Source organism: Choloepus didactylus, chromosome 11, assembly GCF_015220235.1.
Source record: "Choloepus didactylus isolate mChoDid1 chromosome 11, mChoDid1.pri, whole genome shotgun sequence".
Classification (NCBI taxonomy): Eukaryota; Metazoa; Chordata; class Mammalia; order Pilosa; family Megalonychidae; genus Choloepus; species Choloepus didactylus.
In genome coordinates, this window is record NC_051317.1 from 90243381 (window position 1) to 90264970 (window position 21590).

The 21590-nt window shown below is 35.1% G+C and overlaps 1 pseudogene; it reads right to left on the reverse strand.

Moving 5' to 3' along the window:
• Positions 1 to 278: 278 nt before the first annotated feature.
• LOC119506089 overlaps positions 279 to 21590 on the reverse strand; it is a 146490-nt pseudogene continuing 125178 nt past the window's right edge.

Here is a 21590-nt window from a genome sequence, read left to right on the forward strand (position 1 = left end):
ATGGAAGTCATTTTAATCTGGAAACATTACAAAATACATATATTTTAAAGCACAAACAACATGTACACAAGCATACATATATTCTCCTGCACTGAAGAGCCAAAAGTTATATACCTTGATCAGAATTAATGAAAAGAAGAACTTTAAGTAATATTACTCTATGTAATACCCTGGAAGTAAAATAAATTGTAGAACAATACAAGACAATCAAAATTATATTACCATGCTTAACAATGCTAAAATTATATGTTAATTTGTTAAATTCGTTTTGGCATTGACTAAACTGAATCAGAATCAGAATTTCCACATGAACTATAACTAATGGTGGGGAAAGTTCTTAAGCCTTGTTTTCTTGCAGTTCTAAGTTGGTGCAAATGTTCTTTCATGTCCTGAGAAATACGGCAAACCCATCCTTCTATGCCAGGCACTGCAGTTACTGCTGATTGTTTATCTGTTTTTTTCCTCAAAGGCTGTAAGTACAGTAAAATCCAAAGTAAAAGTCAAAAAATATAATGTCCCCCCAAAACAAGCATTAAGCCTAAAAGTTTATTAGAATACATGAATTGAAATTCACATCAATAATGCAATTTTTAATGAGAACTCAGAATATCCATCCTCTATGATTAACCGTACCCCACGAATAAAATTTCAATAGAGAGGACACTTTGGATGACCAGGATGTCAGTTTAAGAGATCCAGGATTCAGTTCCCCTACAGAATATTTGAACAACTAGCAAAAACTGGCAAGGTTACCTTCCTTCCACAAAACTCTGGATAACAGTAAAATGGTTACAGTGCTGAAATGCAAGTGCTGAATTGAAAAACTGCAACATAAAAAAATAATGGTAGGACAGACTCATGGTATCTTTGCTGGCCCTTCACTACACCCTTAATGGCTCTGTATGGAGGTGGTCTGTGTTGGCCTGTGCTCCCACTGTGGGTACTTGGCCCTGTTCCTGATGGAGCAGAGTAACATATGGGCATGTTGGGGTACCCATATGTCTGTGATAATCTATCAGGTGGCAGCCTGAAAGAATGAAGCAGGAAATTTGTGTTTATTTACCTCACCCAGAATCTGCCCTGAAGGCAAAAGCAGGTTGCAGACAGCTAAACCAGTTTAAGAAACAATTAATTTGATGCAGCCTGGGGCAAAGGGATTACCTGATTTATGACATTCAATAGATATTGCACCCAAAGGGAGAGAAAGTCTATTCCACGGAGAATAGAGGAGGCATTCGAATTCTTGTAAATGGAGAATTCCTGAAGCCAGGAGTGCAAGTCGGTATAAGACAGACTCAGAAAAGGCAAAAAGGACCTCACACTTTGTCTTGGGCTGATCTTCTTGATAGGAGAGCAAAACTCTAATGAAAGCATTTGCAAGCCATTTTGCAACCATGAAAGGTGTTTTTTGCATTGGTTTATTATTTTTTTTCTTAGCTCCTAGCACTCAAGGAAACCTCTACAATATCACTAGCTGAAACAAAATTAAGGAACAGACAGTAGAGGGACTAAATATCACAGTTAATACATAAAAATATTAAAATTATACTATACAATAAAAGATTACAAGACAAACCAACAAGAGATGACAGCCTATCCAAAGAAACAAGATAAAAATTCAGAAACCAACAAGGAAGAAGACAAACTTTAGACATTCTGGACAAAGACTTTTAAAAAATGATTTTCAATATGCTCAAAGAGACAAAGGAACACAGAGAAAGAATTAAGGAATATCAGGAAACAAATGAAAGAATATTATGGATAACTCAATAAAGAATTGGCAATTTCAGAAAAAAAAAAATACTGGAGTTGAAGACCACAATAACTGAAATGAAAAATTCTCTAAAAGTTTCAATGGCAGATTAGAGCTGGAAGGAGAAAGAACCAGTGAATTCAAAGACAAGACAATTGAAATAGATCCAGGCTGAGGAATAGAGAGAAAAAGTAAAATGAAAAACATATGGACAAAGCCTAAGCCATATGTGTCACAATCAAGCATAGCAATATATGCATTACAAAACTCCAGGAGGAGAAAAAAGAAAGGGACAAAAGAAACATATTTTTTTAAAACGCAGCAAACTTCCCAAATTAAACAAAAGACATGAATATACATATTCAAGATGCCTAATGACCACCAAACAAAATAAACTTAAAGAGAACAATATCCAGACACATGGTAGTTACAGTCAAATTGTCAAATGCCAAGGATGAGAGAGTTCTAAAAGCTGCAAGAGAAAAGCAACACATTATATACAAGGGAACACAATAAGATTACATACCAATTTCTCATCAGAAACCATGGAAGCAAGAAGAAAGTGGGATATACTTAAATTGCTGTAAGAAAATAGTTTTCAACCAAAAGGTTTGTAACTAGCAAGACTGCCTTTCAAAAATGAGTGAAGTATTAAGACATTCCAAGATAAACAAAAGCTGAGAGAATTTGTCACCATTATACCTGTTCTACAATAAATGCTAAAATAAATGTTCTTCAGACTGAAAAAAGAACACTAGACAGTGGATTGAAGTAGCATAAAGAAATAAAAAGCTCTAGTAAAAGTAACCATATAGGTAGTTACACATGCCAGTAATAACATAGTATATGTTTAGTATATAATTCCACTTTTTACTTCTTATGAGTTCTAAAATGTAAATGTTAAAAAAGTAATGATAAACCTAAGGTTTTGGGCATACAATGTGAAAAGATAAAATCTGTAATAAGTACAACAAAAAAGGTGGGGGGGGCCAGAGGGATATAGGACCAGAATATAAGTATGCTGGTAACGTTAAGCTGGTATCAAATCAAACTTGATTGTTTTAGTTCTAAGATGCTAAATTGAAGCACCATGGTAACCATAAATATATGAAAAATGAATACAGAAGGAAATGAGAAGGGATTCAAAATGGTACACAAAAAAATTAAATAAATATGACAGTAGACAGTAACAGAACTCAGGGACATAAAGGAATAAGACTTATAAAGACCAAATAGCAAAATAACAGAAGAAAGTCCTGAATTATCAATAGTTACTTTAAATGTAAATGAATTAAAACTCTCCAATAAAAAGAGATTGGCAAGAATGTATAAAAAGCATGGCAAAACTATACGCTGTTCACACAAGGCTCAAATTAAATTCAAAGACATAAGAGGTGACAGTGAGAGTATGAAAAAATATAGTCCATGTAAACAGCAATTGAAGGGGAACTAGGATGGTTACACTAATACCAGGTAAAACAGACTTGAAAACAAAAACTGTTACAAGGGACAAAGAAGGAGCCAATATACTAAAAAAAAAAAAAAAGTCAATTCTACAAGAATATATAATAATTTTAAATATATACACACCTAAAACAGAAGCACTCCAAAGTATATGAAGCAAATATAGACAGATTGGAAGGGAGAAATAGATGATTCTAGAATAATAGGAGACTTCATTACACCACTGTCAATGATAGATAAAACAACTAGACAGAAGACCAATAAGGAAATAGAAGAATCAAACCATAAAACAAACCAAGTAGATGTAACATACACATATAGAACACTCATCCAAAAGACACAGAATATGCAAGCTACTCTAGTGAACATGGATTATTCTCTATGATAGAACATATGTTATGTCAGGCAACAAAATAAGTCTCAATAAATTTAAATATATGAAATTATACACTGTATTTTCTCCTCCACAATGGAATGAAGCCAGATATTAATATTAGAAGGGAGAAATGGACAATCCAAACACATGTGGAAATTAAACAACATATTCTTAAACAACCAATGAGTCAAAGAAAAAAATCCAAGGGATATTAGGAAATATCTTGAGGAGAATGAAAAGGAAAACACAAATACCAAAGCACAGGGGGATGCAGCAAAGCAATGATACAAAGGAATTTACAGCCCTAAAAACTTACATTAAAATATAAGAAAGTTCTCAAATCAGAGCACTAAACTCACAACCGGAAGAAAAGAAAAAGAAAAGGAAACTAAACCCAAAGCCAAGTTCACTCAACCAGGACAGAACAGTCTTCTTAACAAATGGAGCTGAGAGAACTGGATATCCATATGCAAAAGAATGAAAGATGACCCCTATCTCACACCTTATACAAAAATTAACTCAAACTGGATCAAAGATCTAAATATAAGAAGCTGGATCATAAAACTCCTAGAAGAAAGCATTGGGAAGCATCTTCAAGATTTTGTGGTAGGCAATGTTTTCTTAGCCTTTACACCCAAAGCACAAACAACAAAAGAAGAAATAGATAAAATGGGAACTCCTTAAAACTGAATACTTTTGTGCTTCAAAGGACTTTGTCAAGAAGTTGAAAAGGCAGCCTATTCAATGGGAGAAAATATTCGGAAACCACATATCAATAAAGGTTTAATATCCAGAATATAAAAATAAATCCTACAACTCAACAAAAAGACAACAGCTCAATTTTAAAAGTGGGCAAAAGACTTGAACAGACATTTTTCAAGAGGAAATACAAATGGCTAAAAAACACATGAAAAGATGCTCAAAATCATTAGCTATTAGGGAAATGCATATCAAAATCATAACTACTAAAATGGCCATTATTTAAAGAAAAAAAACAAAAAACAGAAAACAACAAGTGCCAGAGAGGAGGTGGATAAACAGGACCACTTATTCATTGCTGGTGGGACTATAGATTGGTGTGGCTGCTATGGAAGGCAGTTTGGCAGTTCCTGAGGAAGTTAAGCATAGAATTGCTATATGACCCAGCAATCCCATTGCTAGGTATATAATCAGAAGAACTGAAAGCAGGAAAGTGAACAGACACTTGCACATCAATATTCACAGCAGCATTATTCGCAACTGTCAAGTTTTAAATAGCCCAAATGTCCAATAAGTGATGAGTAGATAAACAAACTGTGGCATGATGATGGAATATTATGCAAATGTAAGAAAGAATGCAGTCCTGGTGCATGAAACATCATGAATGGACCTTGAGGATTATGCTCAGTGAAATAAGCTAGACACAAAAGGAGAAATATGCTATGACCTCACTAATATGAACTAATTATAATGAGGAAAATTTGGGAGTTAAAATCCAGAGGATAGGTTACTGGGAGACAGAAAGAGGGCAGAGAATGGGAAAATTGATGCTTAATGTGTACAGAATTTTCCATAAGGTTGACTGTAAATGTTTGGAAATGGATAAAGGTGATGGTAGCACAATATCATAAGTGTAATTAACAGTGCTAACTGTGAGTTTGGGTGAAAGTGGAAGTCTAGGGTCAGGTATGTCACTAGGAGGAAAGCTAGAGGATAATACATGGGGCTGTATAACATAGTGAAATCTGTTGTGGAGGTTGACTGTAGTTAATTGTACAAATTTAAGGAAGTTCTTACATGAACTAGAACAAATGTGCATCACTATTACAAGGTGTTAATAACAGGAGTGATATATGGGGAAAAATACAATTAATACAAACTAAGGACTATGGCTAGTAGCAACATTGTAATATTCTTTTATCAATTCCAACAACGGTACTATACCAAACCTAAGCTTCCAAAATGGGGGGTGGGGTAAGTATGATGGATATGGAAATTTTGTTTCTCAGAGCACTGATAATGTTCTCAAATTGTTGTGGTGAATGCATAACTCTGTGATTATACAGAGAGCTATTGATTGTACACTTTGGATGTATGGTGTGTGAATAAATCTGTTAACAAAAACAATACAGAGAATAAATAAAACAAAAAGTTGGCTCTTTGAAAAGATCAATAAAATTGACAAACTTTTAGCTAGACTGACAAAGAAAAAAAGAGACAACACAAACAACTATAATCAGAAAAGAAACTGGGGGCATTACTACTGATCTTACAAAAATAAAAAGGATTTTTATAATAAAATGAAATATAAACAACTGTAGGCCAACAAATTAGATAACCCAGATGAAATGGACAAATTACTAGAAAAGCCCGAACTACCTATGCTGACACAAGAAGAAATAAAGATCTCAACATACCAATAAAAAGTAAAGATATTGAATCAGTAATTGAAAAACTCCTAAACAAAAACAGACCCAGTATCAGATGGTATCACTGGTGAGTTTTAACAAACATTGCTAGAAGAATCTACCCCAATCCTACTCAAATTCCTTCATAAAATTGAAGAGGGAGCAAATGCTCACTCATTCTAGGACAGCAACATCACCCAAGTAACAAAGCCAGATAAAGAACCACTAGAAAAAATTATAGTCCAATATCCCTTAAAACATAGGTGGAAATTCCTAAACAAAATACTAGCAAAATGAATACAACAACACATTAAAATTTTTACACCAAGATCAAACAGGATTTAGCCCCTTGATTATAAAATCAATTAACATAATGCACCATGTTAACAGAATGAAGGGGGAAAAGCCACGTGATCATCTTAATTGATGAAAAAAAAGTACTTGACAAAATCCAGCATCTGTTCTTTTTTTCAAGTGCAATTTTATTGAGATATATTCACACATCATATAATCCATCCAAAGTATGCAATCATTGGCTCACAAGATCATCATATAGTTGTGCGTTCATTGCCAAAATCAATTTTGGAACATTTTCATTACTCCAATATAAAGAAAAACATAAAAATAAAAAAGAACACCCAAAACATCCCATACCCCCTTATCCCCTTCTAATATTTATATATTTTTGTCTTTATTTTATTACTCATCTTCCCATACACTGGATAAAGGGAGTGCCAGTCACAAGGATTTAACAATCACGCGATCACATGATAAAAGCTATATAGTTATACGATCATCATCAAGAATCAAGTCTACTGGATTACAGTTCAAGAGATTCAGGTATTACCTTCTAGATATTCTAATACACTAGAAACTAAAAAGGAATATTTATATAATGTATAAGAATAACTTCCAGAATGACCTCGCAACACCATTTAAAATCTATAAGCCACTGCAACATTATTTTGTTTCATTTCTTTTCCCCTTTTGATCAAGAAGGCATTCTCAATACCAATATGCCAGGGCCAGGCTCATTCCTGGGAGTTATGTCCCACATTGCCAGGGAGACTAACACACCTGGGAATCATGCCAGGGAGACTAACACCCCTGGGAATCCTGGGGGAGGAGGGAGTAGTGAGTTTATTCCAGCACCTGTTCTTGATACAGAAAACTCAGAACACTAAGAAGAGATGGTAATTTCTCAACATGATAAAGTACATATGTGAAAAACAGCTAAAATTATAATCAATAGTGAAAGACTCAAAACTTTCCCTCTAAGATCAGGAACAAGAATAACATGCTCACTGGCAACCACAGTTATACATTATACTGTAAGTTCTAATCAAAGCAATTAGGCATGAAAAAGAAAGAAAAGACATTCAAATTGCAAAGGAAAAAGTAAAATGTTCACTATTTACAAAGATAATGTGATCATACATATAGAAAACCCTGAAAAATCCACAACAAAGTAAATTCAGCAAAGTGATGGTTACTAGATCAAAATGTAAAAATCAGTAGTGTACCTATACTTTAATAACAATGTGAAGGAAAAAATCAAGAAAAATTCCATTTGCAAATAAAAGAAACAAATACCTAGAAATAAACTTAACCAAGGATGTAAAGGTCATATAAAGGGAAAGTACAAAACATTGCTGAAAGAAATCAAAGAAGAGCCAAATAAATAGAAGCACAGTCTGTATTCAAGACTGGAAGACTAAAAATTGTTAGCACAATACCCAAACCAAAATACAGATTCAATGCAATTCCAATGAAAATTCCAAGAACCTTATTTGCAGTAATGGAAAAGCCAATACTCAGATACAAGTGGAAGGGTCAGAGGCTCTGAATAGCCAAAGCTAACTTGAAAAAGAACAAATTTGGAAGATTAACACATCGAGATTTTAAAACTTATCAAAAAGATATAGTAATTGAAACAGCATGGAACTGACACAAATAGACTAATGCATTCAAATTGAGAGTTCAAAAATCAACCACACATCTATAGCCAAATGAAATTTTAAAAATTGTCTAAGTAGAGAAATTATAGGTTTACAGAAAAATCATTTAAGTAAGCAGCATTCCCATGTATTTTTTCCCCAATTATTAACACTCTGCATTAGTGTGGTAAAACTGTTACAATTAAATAAGAATATTATAATTATACTATTAACTATAGTCCATAGTTTATATTAGGGTGTATATTTTTCCCATATACTACCCAATTATTAACATCTTGCATTAGAGGGGTACATACATTATAAATATATATGAAAGAATATTTTATACTTGTACTACTATCCATCAAGCACAATAGGTTTCACCATGTTGTACAGTCCTAAGCTTTATCTTTTAATTTTTATTCTAGTAAAATATATACAGCCTAGAGAGAGGGGTGGGGCAAAATGGTGGAGTGGTGTGGTGTGGAATTTAGTCTCTCCTCTGGGGCAGCTGGTAATTACCCAAGAACTGTATGAAACAGTGTTTTCGGGGTCTCCAGTGACCTGTGACACATCATACACAAGTTTGGAACCAGTAGAAAAGCTGAGATCACAGCAAACTTTGTAAGTTCCCCTGACCAGGGGTCTGGCACCCCTCCCCACCTAGACCCCATGGACTGCCTTGCAGCATGCTCCTGGAAAGGAAAAAAAAAAACAACAATCTGCTGGGAGCAAGAACAGGGGGCTCAACTGCTCAACACAGCCTCAACTGCAGAATTAATTAACAAATTAATTTTTGGAGCTGGGGATGCTAGACAAGGGCTGGGCTCTGGGAAAGGGGAGTGCATAAAAGTGGGCACCCATTCCCTACATCCAAAAATGTTATTTTTTCCCTACATTTTGTCCCTTCTCCTTTCTCACTGACTCCTTATCTTTTGACACTTCAATAGCCCCCTGGCAAGGGTAGAATCAAAACTGTTAGAGAGTAATTATCCAGATAATAGGACAAAGCCCTTCTTTAAATTACTCTATTCTCACACTGACAAAACTTCCAGGCTAGGGAAAATCCTTAAAAAGGAACTTCTTTTTTTTCCTTTTTTTATTCATTTTTTTTTAATTTAAAAGTAACATATGTGGTTATTTTCTGTCAGACAGCCCAAGTTGAAGGTTTAGACTAGTCATGCGGGAGACAGAGTACCCAGAACTCCTTTGAATTGCAGATTCACTTCTGAAGAAAGTCTCCACCCCAATCTTTAATTGGCAACTCAGGTTGACCAAGGAATTAAGCTAAAGTTGCCCAAAGAGGAGAGGGCATAAGGGAATAGTGCCCCTGGGAAACAGCTGGAGTTCCTTGGATTGGGAGAGTAAAGGGAGGTCCACCTCAACTGGCAGCCCTCCTCCTGGGAACTCAGACCTCAGGTGCTGGAATTCAGATTCCTGCTTCAGTCAGCCATGCCCCTCTCAGGGTCAGAGTCTGCAGAGAACTAAAGGCACTGCACCTCCTTACAGTAGCAGGGAAACTGCAGGCTGCCAAGTGCCACCTGCTGTACAGGATAGGAAAAGGACCAAGTCTAGAGGCCTCACGAAAAGGTCTCATTTTCAGGGAAACTCCATACCCTTCTCATGAGACCTGGGCCGCTCTAGACTGGGAAAACCTGACTGGGGTTGACCATATCTGAGGAGACCCTCTCACAAAATGGCTACTTAGAGGCAGGGCAAGAAACACAAAAACAAGAGGTGAAAAATTCTGATCAACTAAATAGAACCTGAGTTAGAGATTTAGAATAAGTTGAACTGAACAACAAAGCTTAGAGAACAAAGCCAATCAGCAAGAAACTCCAGATAAAAGAGTGAAAATGAGCTCTGGAAAAAACTAATCAAGAAAATAAGATGCCTAGACAACTTAAGATAATGAGCCATACTAGGAAACACGAAAATATGGACCAGCCAAAGGAACAAACTAATAGTTCAACTGAAATATAGGAGTTGAGGAACTGAATGCTAAATCAATTCAATGAACAGAGGGAAGAACTAATTAACAATGTTCAAACAAATCTATTAAATCAATTCAATGAGCTGAGGGAAGATATGGCAAAAGGGGTGAAGGATATAAAGAAGACACTGTATGACCATAAAGAAGAATTTGTAAACTTGAAAAAACAAATGGCAGAAATTTATGGGAATGAAGAGCACAATGGAGGAGATGAAAAACACAGTGGAGGGATACAATAGTAGATTTGATAAGGCAGAAGAAAGGATCAGTGAACTGAAAGACAAGACATTTGAATTTATACACACAAAAGAACAGATGGTGAAAACAATGGAAAAATATGAGCAGCATCTGAGGAAGCTGAGTGACAACATGAAGCACATGAATATATGTGTTATGGGTATCCCAGAAGGAGAAGAGAGGGGAAAAGGGGCAGAAAGAATATTAGAGGAAATATTCACTGAAAAATTTCCAACTCTTATGAAAGACAGAAAATTACAGATTCAAGAAGCACAGCATACCCAAAACAGAATAAATCCCAATAGACCTACTCCAAGACACTTAGTGATCAGAGTGTCCAATGTCTAAGACAAAGAGAGAATACTAAAAGCATCAAGAGAAAAGCCGTCTATCACATAAAAGGAAGCTCAATAAGAATATGTACAGATTTCTCCACAGAAACCATGGAGATGAGAAGACAGTGGTATGATATATTTAAGATACTGGAAGAGAAAAACTGCCAACCAAGAATTCTATGTCTGGCAAAACTGCCCTTCAAAAATGAGGGAGAAATTAAAATATTTTCAGACAAAAAGACACAGATTTTGTGAATAAGAGACCAATGCTATAATAAGTACTAAAGGGAGTGCTATAGGCTGACAGGAAAAGATAGGAGAGAGGAGGTTGGAGAAGAGTGTAGAAATGAAGATTATCAGGAAGGATAAAAGGAGAGAGTGGAAAAAATAAGATATGACATGGAAAATCCAAAAGACAAATGGTAGAAGAAAGTAGAGCCCTTACATTAATAACACAAAATGTTAATGGGTTAAACTCTTCAATAAAAACACACAGACTGGCAGAATGGATTAAAAACAGGACCTATCTATATGCTGTCTACAAGTAACTCACCTTAGATACAAGGACAAAAAGTGACTGAAAGTGAAAGCTTGGAAAAAGATATTTCATGCAAACAACAACCAGAAAGAAGTGGGAGGAGCTATATTAATATCAGACAAATTAGATGTCAAAAGTAAAACATTAAAAAAGAAAAGAAGGACAATATATATTAATAAAATGGTCAATTCATCAAGAAAACACAATCATAAATATTTATGCAAAGCCAGAGTGCCCCTAAATTCATGAGGCAAACACTGAGAACACTGAAATGAGAAGTAGATACCTCTACAATAATAGTTGGTGACTTCAACACACTGCTTTCATCAATGGATACAATGTCTAGACAGAGGATCAATAAAGAAATGAGATGTTGAATTGTACCATAAACAAACTAGAATTGACAGACATTTATAGAACACTATAACCCACAACAGCAGGATACACTTTTTTCTCAAGTGCTCATGGAACACTCTCCAGGATAGACCACATGTTGGGTCACAAAGCAAGTCTCAACAAATTTAAAAATATTGATATCATACACAACACTTTCTTGGGCCATAAAGGAATGAAGTTGGAATAAATAACAGACAGAAGGCCATAAAATTCACAAATATATGGAGGCTAAACAACACCCTCTTAGAAAACCAGTGGGTAAAGGAAGAAATTATAAGAGAAATTAGTAAATACCTTGAGGCAAATGACTATGAAAACACAACATATTAAAACTTATGTGATGCAGCAAAGGCAGTGCTGAGAAGGAAATTTATTGCCCTAAACACCTATACTAAAAGTGAAAAGAGAGAAAAAATTGAGGAATTTACTGTTCACCTGGAGGAACTAGAGAAAGAACAGCAAACTAACCCCAAAGCAAACAGAAGGGAAGAAATAACAAAGATTAGAGCAGAAATAAATGAAATGTATAACAGGAAAACAATAGAGAGAATCAACAAAGCCAGAAGTCGGTTTTTTGGGAAAATCAGTAAAATTGATGGACCACTAGCTAGGCCAACAAAAGAGAGAGAGAGAGAGAGAATGCAAATAAACAACCAGAAACAGGAAAGGAGACATAACTACTGACTGCAAAAATAAAGGAGATAATGAGAAGACATTTTGAGCAACTATGTGCTAATAAACTAGACAACTTAGATGAAATGGACAACTTCCCAGAAAAGTATAAACAACCAACATTGACTCAAGAAGAAATAGATGACCTCAACAAAGCAATCACAAGTAAAGAGATTGAGTCAGTCATCAAAGAGTTCCCAAAAATGAAAAGCCCAGGAACAGATAGCTTCACATATGAATTCTACCAAGCATTCAAGAAATAATTAGCACCAATCTTGCTCAACCTCTTCAAAAAACTTAAAGAGGAGGGAAAGCTACCCAACTCATTCTATGAAGCCAACATCACCCTAATACTGAAATCAGACAAAGATACTACAAAAAAAGAAAATTATAGACCAATCTATTTAATGACTATAGATGCAAAAATCCTTAAAAAAAAAATACTCACAGATCAAATCTGGCAGCACATTAAGAGAATTATATAACATGACCAGGTGGGGTTCATTCCAGGAATGCAAGACTGGTTCAACACAAGAAATCAATTAATATAATACACCACATCAATAAATAAATGGAGGAACACACCATGTTCATGGATTGGAAAACTAAATATAGTTAAGATGGCAATTTTACTTAAACTGATCTATAGATTCAATGCAATACCAATTAAAATCCCAACAACTTACTTTGCAAAAACAGAAAAACTAATAACCAAATTTATTTGGAAGGTCAAGCTTCCCCGAATAGCCAAAAATATCTTCAGAAAGAGGAACAAAGTGAGAGGTCTCACACTACCTGACTTTGAAACACATTACAAAGCTACAGTGGTCAAAACAGCATGGAATCAAAATCAGTGTTCAGAAATAGACCCTAGCACCCACAGACAATTGATCTTTGATGAGGCACTCAAGCCAAAGCAACTGGGACATTCAATAAATGGTGTTTGGAGAACTGAATATCCATTTCCAAAAGAATAGAAGAGGACTACTATTTCACACCTTATGCAAAAAATTACCTTGAAATGGATCAAAGACCTAAACATTAGTCCTAAGACCACAAGACCCTTAGAAGAAAATATAGGACAATATCTTAAAGACCTTGTGATAGGAGGTAGTTTCCTAGAACTCACACCCAAGGTGCAAGCAAAGAACAAACAGACAAATGGGATTCACTCAAAATTAAACACTTTTGTATATCAAAGAACTTTGTCACAAAAGTAAAAAGGCAGCCTATGCAGTGGGAGATGATATTTGGAAACCACATATCAGACAAGAGTTTAATATCCCAAATATATAAAGGGATCCTACAACTCTACAACAGAAAGACAAACAATCCAATTTAAAAATGGGCAAAAAACATGGGCAGACACTTTTCTGAAAAGGAAATACAAATAGCTCAAAAAATATTAAAAAAATGCTCAATTTCACTAGCTATTAGGGAAATGCAAATGAAAATCACAGTGAGATATCATCTCACATCTACCAGAATGGCCATTATCCAAAAAACAAAATTACAAGTGCTGGAGAGGATGTGAGAAGGAGGCACATATTCATTGTTTTGGGGAATGTAGAATGGTGCAACCACTCTAGAAGACAGCCTGGAGGTTCCTCAGGAAACTAAATATAGATTTGCCATATGACTTAGCTATTCCATTACTAGGTACATACTCAGAGAAACTGAAAATTAAGTCATGAATGGACATTTGTAAACCAATGTATACTGCAGCATTATTCATGATTGCCAAGAAATGGAAACAGCCCAAATATCCATCAATGGACAAGTGGATAAACAAACTATGGTACATACAAATGATGGAATATTATGTAGCTGTAAGAAAGAACAAAGACATGGAATATAAGATGGATGAACCTTGAGGACATTATGTTGAGTCAAGTTATCCAGAAACAAAAGGACAAATACCATATGGTCTCATTAATATGAATAATGTTAATGAGAAAACTTTGAGAGTTAAAAGCTGATAACACTGGCTATCAGGAGATAGGAAGAGGGTAGAGATCAGGCATTTAATGTGAAGGACTACAGAATGTTCAGCAGGATTGATTGTATAGATCCAGAAATAGATAGCATAATACTGTGCGATGGTAGCACAATATTGTAAGTACACTGAACAAAGATGTCTGTAAGTAAAGCTGAAAGAGGTGGGATAGTGGAATGTATGACACAAGAGGTAAAGATAGATGATAAAGACTGGGACTATATAATTTGTCAAAAACTAGAATGGTCAATGTCACTAAATGTACAAATATAAAAACGTTTTTACATGTGTGGGAGAACAAATGAATGTCAACCATGCAGAGTGTTGGAAAGGGGATAGTAATTGGGGAAAAACATAATCAAAGCAAACTGGAGTCTATGGCCAACAGTAACATTGTAATATGCTTCCATTAAATGTAACAAAGGCAATATACCAAAGCTAAATGCATGAGAGGGGGATATAAGGGAGGGATATGGGATTCTTGGTAGTAGTGGCGTTTTCTGGGATATAAAGGAGGGATATGGGATTCTTGGTACTGGTGTTGTTTTCTATCCTTACTATTATATTGTATGTTTGGTTTTTTTTTAATTAACTTTATAAAAAAAAATTTCAAAACAGACAACAAAAAAACATTTCAATCGAAACCAAAACAAAGGAATAAGAAAAAACAAATAACCTAAAATAACTACATTACTTCCAACATATTCCTACTCTACCCTAAGAAAATGAATGTCAATCATGGAAAGTGTTGAAAAAGGGATGGTATTGGGGTAAATACAATCAAAGCAAACTGGAGTCTATGGTCAACAGTAACATTATAATATGCTTCCATTAAATGTAACAATGGCGATATACCAAAGCTAAATAAGTATGAGGGGGGCTATAATGGAGGTATATGGGATTTTTGGTAGGGGTGTTGTTGTCTGACCCTACTACTACATTGTATTGTATGACATTTTATCTTTCCTTTTATTACCTTTTCTATTATTCACTAAAAAAATAAAACTTTTTTTTTCATAGTAATCAATATGTTCAAGTGCTGACTGTGGTGATAAATGTACAACTATATGGTGATACCATGAACAACTGACTGTACATTGTGGATAATTGTATGATACGTGAATATATCTCTAGAAAATTGTAGGAAAAAATATAAATAGGGGTAAAAGTGATGGAGAAAACATGGAGAGTGAGATGTACCCACTCTGTTGATGAGGCAGAATGGTGTAGTCTTCCTGGAGGTCAGTGTGTTGGCTCCACAAGAAGCTAAGTATGTGGGAGCCATATGGTCCTGCAACCTTATTAGGGGATAAGTACTTGGAAGATCTGAGAGCAGAGACATGAATGGACATTTGCACACTTGTGTTTATGGAGACAATATTCATGATTTGCAATGGGTGAAGGTGACCTAAAGGTACATCGACTGAGGAACAGAATGGTGAACTGTGGTGTATGCATACAATGGAATACTGAGCAACTACAAGAAGCAGTGAAACTGTGAGACACACAATGAAGTGAATGGATCCTGTAGATAGCATTTTGAGTGAAGTACACCAGAAAAAAAGGCAAACAATATGATGCCTAACTAATATGGACTAAATACAATGTGTAAACACAGAATTGAATCTTAGAGCACAGCCTATCAGGGGAATGATGATTGTAATGCTCCCTAGATCATAAGCTCTCACAGCAATCAAATCTATTCCTGAATTGTAATGGCTATCTCCAAATTCTGAGACACTGATCCCTTTGTGTAGAACCTGACTGGTCTCTGGCATGTTAGGTATCTGTATGACACCTGAAACTCAGAGCTAGAGCTCGGCAGATATGAATGTCAGTATTAACACATACAGCAACTGTTAAAAAAAAAAGCTGAAAAAGAGTCCAGACTTCAATTAGAGATATGAATGAAGCAGATATAGTTAAGACTAGGGCAAATTGGGCCAAAGGGTAAAGGTTGAAATAGACTGTGTTTTAAAACTTCAGCTTCCATGTGAGACCAAGGGAAGAGATATTTATTTGGTGCAGGATCTATATTGTCTAAACAATATATCTTCTACAGTTTGTTCAAACACCACAATTACATGGAACTTTGAATAGGAAGTGAGATGTAGGTTTGTATAGGTTAGAGTGAAATAGTGACACATCCCAAAGTAATTTGGGCAGGGAATAAAAATATATATGCAGGGTCCCCCTGAGGAGCTGGGGGAAAATGCAGAACTGTTGGACTTCCTCACCTGGATTTTTGATGTTCTCACAAATATTGAGGAGTGACAGCTTGGTATGCTGAGCCCTCTATCTTGAGGCTTGCCCTTATGAAGCTCATTACTACAAAGAAGTGGCTAAACCTGCTTATAATTCTGCCTAAGAGTCTCCCCCTGAGTGCCTCTTTGTTGCTCATACGTGGCCCTCTCTGTAGCTAAACCCACTGGGCAGATGAACTCACTGCCCTCCCCGCTATGTGGGACCTGACTCCCAGAGGTGTAAATCTCCCTGGCAAATGCAGGATATGACTCCCAGGGATGAATCTGGACCTGGCATCATGAGATTGAGAACATCTTGACCAAAAGGGGGATGCGAAATGAAATAAAGCTTCAGTGGCTAAGAGATTCCAAATGGAGTCAAGGGGTCACTCTGGTGGACATTCTCACACACTATATAAATAACACTGTTTAGGTTTTAATGTATTGGAATAGCTAGAAATAAATGCCTGAAACTACCAAACTCCAGCCCAGTAGCTTTTCCTCTAGAAGACGATTGTATAACAATGTAGCTTACAAGGGGTGACAGTATGATTGTGAAAACCTTGTGGCTCGCACTCTGTTTATCCAGTGTATGGATGGATGAGTACAAAAATGGGGACAAAAATAAAATGAAAAATAGGGTGGGGGTGGATGATTTGGGTGTTCTTTTTTACTTTTATTTTGTATTCTTGTTCCAATTCTTTCTGGTGTAAGGAAAATTTTCAAAAATAGATTTGGGTGATGGATGCATAAGTGTATGATGGTACTATGAACAGTTGATTGTACACCATAGATGATTGTATGGTATGTGAATATATCTCAATAAAACTGAATTTAATTAAATATGTATTTCCCCCTTTGATCACATTCACATATATAATTCAGGGCCTTTAATTACACTCACAATGTTGTGCTATGATCACCACCATTAATTTCCAAAACTACAATCAACCCAAATACAATTCTGTAGAATTAAGCATTACTCCCAATTCCCTACCCCCAACCCAGCCCAATAACCTATATTATAGATTCTAACTCTATGAGTTTGCTTATTCTAATTATTTCATATCAGTGAGATCATACAGTAATTGATCTATTGTGACTGCCTTATTTCACTCAGCATAATGTCTTAAAGGTTCATCCATGCAGTCACATGCATCAGCACTTCATTCCTTTTTCACGCTGAATGATATTAAATTGTATGTTTATACATTTTTTAATCCATTTATTGGTTTATACACACATGGGTTGCTTCCATCTTTGGCAACTTTATATACAGACACAATGAATATCAGTGTGCAAATATCTCTTGGAGTCCCTGTGAGGTATATATATATATATATATATATATATATATATATATATATATATATATATATATACCTTGTCAGGGGATTGCCAGGTCATATGGTAATAACTATATTTAGATTTCTGAGGGACTACCAAATTGTTTTCCACACTTTATATTCCCAACAATTAAGTGTTCCTATATCTCTACACCCTCTCCAACACTTGTAATTTTCCATTCTTTAATAGTAGCAATTTTACTGGGGATGAAATGGTATTCCATTGTTGTTTGATTTGCCTTTCCCTAATAGCTATATGCTGTGGAGCATCTTTTCATGTGTTTTTTGGCCACTTGTATATTCTCTTTGGAGATATGTCTTTTCAAGTCTTTTATCCATTTTTTAAATTAAGCTGTCTCTTTATTGTTGAGAATGTAGGATTTCTTTATATATTCCAGATAGTAAACACTTATGGATATGTGGTTTCCAAATATTTTCTCCCACAGAGTGTCTTTTCACTTTTGTGATAGTCTTCAATGCCAAAAAGTTTTTAATTTTCATGTGGTACCATTTATCTATTTTTTCCTTTGTTGCTTGTCCTCTGGGTATGAAGTCTACAAAAATCGCCTAACTGAAGATCTTGATGATTGTTTCCTATGTTTTCTTCTAGGAATTTTATAATTTTGATTCTTATATTTAGGTCTATGATTTATTTTGAGTTGATTTTTGTATATGGTGTGAGGTAGGGGTTGCCCTTCATTTTCTTGCATATGGACATCCAGTTTTCCCAGCACCATTCATTGAGAGACTATTCTTCCCCAAATGAGTGGACTTGGCACTCTGGTCAAAACTCAGTTAGCCATAAATGTGAGTGTTGACTGCTGAACTCTCAATTACATTCTATTGATCTATGTCTGTCTTGTGCCAGTACCATGCCATGTTCATTACTATGGCTTTGTAAAAACCTTTAATATAAGGAAAGGTGAGTCCTCCAACTTCATTTTTCCTATAGCTTTGGCTATTCAGGATCCCTTACCCTTCCATATAAACTTGATAACTGCCTTTTCTATTTCTGCAAAGAAGGATGTTGCAACTTTGATTGGGATTATTTTGAATCTGCAAATTGTTTTATCAGAATTAACATCTTAAAAATATTTAGTCTTCCTACCCACAAACATGGAATGTCCTTCCATTTATTTAGGTCTTCTTTGATTTTGTTTAGCTATGTTTTGTACTTTTCTGGGTATAAGTCCTTTACATCCTTGGTTAGCACTAGATATTGGATTTTTTAGTTGCTATTGTATATAGAATTTTTCACTTCATTTCTTCTTCAGATTGTTCATTACTAGTGTATAGAAACACTACTGGTTATTGTGTGTTGATTTTGTACTCCTGAATTTTGCTGATTTGTTAAGTAGCTCTAGTAGGTTTGACGTCATTTTTTGGGAGGACTTATCACTAATAGGAACATGTCATCTGCACATGGGGAGAATTTTACTTCTTTTCCAATTTGAATGCCTTCTTTTTCTTTTTCTTTCCTACCTGCTCTGGCTGGAACTTCCAGTACAATGTTGAATAACACTGATGACAGTAGTCATCCTTGTCTTCTTCCAGATCTTAGAGGTAAATCTTCCAGCCTTTCACAATTTAGCATGATGTTAGATGTTGGTGGTGGGTTTATCAAATTTATCATGTCGAAAAGTTTTTATAAAGAAAGGATGCTGGGTTTTGTTAAATGTTTTCTCTGTGTCAGTTGAAAGGATCACCCGTGTTTTTTCCCTTTATTTTGTTAAAAACTGTCCTTCAAATATGAGGGAGAGCTTAAAATGTTCTCTGAAAATGAGAGAGTTTGTGATCAAGTATTAATTATCTCAGGTATGTATGGGTGCTCCAACATAAGAATTTCCAACATAAGAAATTCAATTGAACCCATACATACCTGAGATAAATAATACTTGATCATGGTGCATAATTATTTTTAATATGTTGTTGCATTCAATTTGCTATTTTGTTCAGGATTTTGCATCTACATTCATAAGAGAAATTGATCTGTTATTTTCTTTTCTTACAGTATCTTTATCTGACTTTAGTATTAGGGTGATGCTGGCTTTATAGAATGAGTTTCATAGTGTTCCTTCCTGTTCAGTTTTTTAGAAATGTTTGCACAGGATTGGTATTAATTCATCCTGGAATGATAGATAGAATTCACTTGTGAAGCCCTCTGGTCCTGAGTTTTTCTTTGGTGGTAGGTTTTCATGACTGTTTCAATCTCTTTTTGTAATTTGTTTGTTCAGGTCTTATATTCCTTCTAGATTCACTGTTGGTTATTTCTGTGTTTCCAGGAAATTGTCCATTTCATCTAAGTTCTCTAATTTGTTGCCATACAGTTGTTCACAATATCCTCTTTTGATCTTTCTTATTTCTGTGGGGTCAATAGTAATGTCTCCTCTCTCATTTCTTATTGTATTTATTTGCATCTTCTCTTTTTTTTCATCACTCTTGCTAAGGGTTTGTCAATTTTATTGATCTTTTCAAAAAACCAACTTTTAGTTTTGTTGATTCTATTGCTTTTTAATTCTTGATTTCATTTCTTTCTGCATTAGTCTTTGTTATTCCTTTCCTTCCACTTTGCTCTTCTTTTCTGGTTTCTCCAGGTGTGAGATTAGGTCTTTTAGATCTTTCTTCTTTTCTTACTGTAAATATTTATAGATAAAAATTTCCCTCTCAGCATTGTTTTTGCTGCATCCCCTAAATTTTGATATGTGTTCATATTTTGTCTCGATATTTACTGATATCCCTCATAATTTCTTTTAATTTTTTTAATGGAGATTGTTCACATACCATACAATTATCCAGAGATCCAAAGGGTACAATCAATTGCCCATGGTACCATCATACAGTGTGCATCCATCACAACAAATTATTTTCAATCTTTAGAATATTTTCATTAATCCAGAAAATAAATAAAGACAAAAAAAAGGAAACTCAAATCCTCCCATACACCTAATCACCTCCCCTCCATTAATGATTAATACTTTTGGTATGGTACATTTGTTACTGTTTATGAAAGAATGTTAAAATACTAACTAGTATATAGTTTGCAATAGGTATATTTTTCCCTATATGCCCCCCTATTATTAACTTCTAGTTATAGTGTCACACATTTGTTCTAGTTCATGAGAGAGATTTCTAATATTTGTACAATTAATCATGGACATTGTCCACCACAAGATTCACTGTTTTATACATTCCCAACTTTTAACTTCCAACCTTGCTTCTGGTAACATACGTTGACTCTGAGCTTACCCTTTCCACCACCTTCACACACTATTCAGCACTGTTAGTTATTCTCACAATGTGTTACCATCACCTCTATCCATTTCCCAATGTTTAAGTTCACCCTAGTTGAACATTCTGCTCATAATAAGCAAATGCTCCGCATTCTTTAGCCTCATTCAATATCCTGGTAACTTATACGTCATGTCTATGAGCTTACATATTATAATTACTTCATATCAGTGAGACCCTGCAATATTTGCCTTTACGAGTCTGTCTTATATCACTAAACATAGTGCCCTCAAGGTTTCTTCATAAACCCATTTTCTTAAGACGGTTTTGTTCACATACCATACATCCTGTCCTAAGTAAACAATCGATGGTTCCCTGTATAGCCATGTAATTATGTATTCACCAGCATTGCCACTATCTATATAAGAATATCTCCATTTCTTCCACAAAGAAGAAGGAAGAGTCAAAGAAGGTAGAGAGACAAGAGGAAAAGAAAAACCAAACCAACCCAAAACAAAACATGGCACTTAGAAAGCATCAAAAGGAAAGATAGCATTAAACTAAAGCAGAATAAAGACTCAGGCATCATCACCAATGCCAGGATTCTGTACCCTTCCCCTGTCCCCCCTGCCCCATATGAATTTAGCTTTGGTATATTGCCTTTGTTACATTAAAGGAAGTATAATACA